The sequence below is a fragment of the Arachis ipaensis genome, chromosome B4 (assembly GCF_059453495.1).
Source record: "Arachis ipaensis isolate K30076 ecotype BB chromosome B4, ASM5945349v1, whole genome shotgun sequence".
NCBI lineage: Eukaryota > Viridiplantae > Streptophyta > Magnoliopsida > Fabales > Fabaceae > Arachis > Arachis ipaensis.
This window is the reverse complement of record NC_142439.1, coordinates 109326611-109330310: the sequence shown is the minus strand read 5'-3', so window position 1 is coordinate 109330310 and position 3700 is coordinate 109326611.

Genomic DNA, 3700 nt, shown 5'->3' with positions numbered 1-3700 from the left:
GAAAGTCGGGCAATAGCCTCAGTGCTAGTAAGAGAAGATGAAGATGGGCAACAACCCATCTACTTCATCAGCAAAGCCTTACAAGGGGCCGAACCGAACTATCAAAAGATAGAAAAGTTTGCCTATGCTCTCATACTAACTTCTCGACGACTTCGCCCATATTTTCAAGCTCACACCATTAAGGTTTGGACTAACCAACCCATAAAAGGCATTCTACAGAAGACAGACTTAGCTGGAAGAATTCTACAATGGGCAGTCGAGCTATCTGAGTTTGATCTTCAATATGAAGCTCGGACGGCCATCAAGTCTCAATATTTGGCCGATTTCATTGCTGAGTACACTGACACTCCGGAAACTCCTACAAAATAGAATCTCTATGTAGACGGCTCTTCAAACAAAACCGGGAGTGGTGCAGGTGTCATAATCGAAAGTGACCAGGGAACCTAAATCAAACTCTCCCTAAAATTCGAGTTCCCTGCTTTAAACAACCAGGCCGAATATGAGGCATTACTAGCTGATTTGAGACTGGCTAAGGAAGTGGGAGCTCAAAAGCTTATCATCTTCAGTGACTCGCAAGTAGTCACCTCGCAAATAGCAGGGACTTACCAAGCTAAGGACCCTACCATGAAAAAGTACCTGGACAAAACCAAGGAACAGCTCGAACAACTCGGGGAATATGAGGTCCACCATATACTTCGAGAACAGAATGCTCGAGCTGATGCACTCTCAAAATTAGCCAGCACCAAACCAGGGGACAATAATAGAAGCCTTATCCAGGAAATACTGCAAAACTCATTGATCTCAGAGGAAGAAAAGATCCTGGCCATATCAGGTCAAGATCAAGGATGGATGACTCCCATCATCAAATACCTCAAATCAGAGGCACTCCCTACAGATAAGAAGGAGGCGAGGAGGTTGAGACGAGAAGCACAGTACTATACCATCATAAATAACATCTTATACAAGAAGGGGATCTCCACACCCTTACTAAAATGTGTGCCAACCTCCAACACAAAGGAAGACTTGGAAGAAACACACAGTGACATATGTGGCAACCATCTGGGAGCACGAGCTCTATCCAAAAAGGTACTCTGAGCCGGATTCTTTTGGCCGACTTTGCAAAAGGAAGCAACAGAGTTTGTAAAGACATGTCCACCATGTCAGAAGCATGCTAACTTCCACATCGCCCCACCAGAAGAGCTCATCAGCGTAACATCACCTTGGCCATTCACGAAATGGGGACTCGACCTCCTTGGACCTTTTTCCCAAGGATCAGGACAAGTCAAGTTCCTCATTGTAGGGGTCGATTACTTCACAAAATTGATTGAGGCAGAGCCTCTAGCTAATGCCACTACTCAAAGAAGTTGGAAATTCTTATATAGAAATATTGTCACAAGGTTTGGGGTTCCTCACTCCATCACCACAGACAATGACACTCAATTCACAGACACAGGTTTCAGAAAGTTGGTAGATGACTTGAAAATAAAGCACTAATTCACATCCGTAGAACACCCACAAGCTAATGGACAAGCAGAAGCAGGTAACAAAGTCATATTGGCTGGGTTAAAACGGAGATTATTGGATGCAAAGGGAGCTTGGGCTGAAGAACTCCCACAAGTCTTATGGGCATATCGGACAACTCCACACTCCACTACAAAGGAATCATCTTTCCGATTGGCTTACGGAACGGAGGCAATGATCCCGATAGAAATCGAAGAAGGATCCCCCAGAACGATCTACTACAATGAAGAGGCCAACTCCCAACTCCAAAGGGAAGAGCTCGACCTACTTCCAGAAATCCGAGAAAGAGCTCGGATAAGGGAAGATGCGTTAAAACATCGAATGACCTTGAGATACAATCGAAAGGTAGTATAGCGAAGCTTTACCAACAACGACCTCATCCTAATCCGAAATGATATCGGAACAAGTCGACCAGGAGAGGGGAAGCTAGTAGCTAACTGGAAAGGACCCTACCGAGTCACAAAGGTACTAGAAAAAGGCTACTACAGGGTGTCCGAGCTAGAAGGGCGAGAGCTACCAAGATTGTGGCATGCCTGCAACCTAAGAAGGTATTATAGTTAGAGGTAATAAAGATCTTAGGTTAAGGTGCACTCTTTTTCCTAAAAGGATTTTTTAACGAGGCACCAAGCCAAGGTCTGTAAAATTGCCTGACTTAGAAGGGTAAACACCCACATGTATATATTTTTTATTTTTCTATATGTCTACTCTCTATTGGAATAAAACTTTTCAGATTCTCTACAAAGTTTCTCTACCAAAACGCATTAATCTAAACGCAAAAATCCATCGCCCGATTACAAAGCTACAGGTCGGCAAGGTGAAAACCAAATTCACCACCCGGCCACGATGAAATCGAATTCATCGTTCGAAATTCTACAAAGGTCGGCAAGGTGAAAACAAAAATCACCGCCCGACTTCGACAAGGATGACCAAGCGAGAACCAAACTCACCGCCCGACTTCGACAAAATTGGCAAGATGAAAAAGCGATCAAAACAGATTAATGCGAAAGCTACAAAAGTTATAAAAAGTAATCCATAGAAAGAGGCCTGACGAGGTCTGAGTAAAAATGGATTGCTAAAAATAACTTAGAATGGACCGACATGAAGAAGTTGGACCAATCGACATAAAAGCGGCAAAAGTTATAAAAAGTAATCCATAAAAAGAGGCCTGACGAGGTCTGAGTAAAAATGGATTGCTAAAAATAACTTAGAATGGACCAACATGAAGAAGTCAGACCAATCGACATGAAAGCTACAAAAGTTATAAAAAGTAATCCATAGAAAGAGGCCTGACGAGGTATGAGTAAAAATGGATTACTAAAAATAACTTAGAAAGGACCGACCAAGAAGAAGTCGGACCGGACCAATCAAAGCGACAAAGTTATAAAAAGTAATCCATAGAAAGAGGCCTGGCCAGCCCTAAGTAAAATGGATTACTAAAAATAACTTAAGAAGAATCGACAAGTGAAGTCGACTAATAGCTACAGATCGGATCAACACGAGAAGTCGGACCAACGAAAGGCGTGCGCTAGAAAAGACATAGCCCAACCTAAAAAGCCACGACCCCACAAAAAAGCCATCAAAATTGTTCAGACTAAAAAAGTTCCATAAGAACATTAGCAAGTCATCGAACAAAACTAGCCCCAAAGGTCATTCCGACTAAAGCAGAAAACAAACAAACACAAAGGCAATCAAAGAGGTCGGACAGCAAAGTCCAGCACTCTAAGGATTCCTGGAAGCATCAAAAGTTGCAAACAAACATACCAAAAAGTTACTCAGAAGGCCACCCGAAGGTCGGCCTTAGGAGTTCAAAAGCATTTATTTTTTCCTAAAGAAAATTGCTAAGAAAAGCAACTGAAACGTCAAGGCCACACCAGGGCTCAATTACAAGAAAACAGAGTTTAAAAAGCCCAGAGATCAGGCTATACAAAAAATACATCAAAGAAAAGTCATCAAGGATTCATGTTCTCCTCAGCAGCAGCACCCTGAGTTGTAGAAGGAGGAATAGTATTCAAAGGAATCGCGTCCACAGTCCCGTCCTCGCGATTGAGTATCTCACAATCCGGATCGGGTTGGGGATGGTCGACCTCGGCAGAAGGATTTGAAGAAGTCGCAGCTGCAGAGGCTTTAACTGGCGGCACAGGGGGAGGATCCTCCCCTTCATCCTCATCCGCGGCAGGAA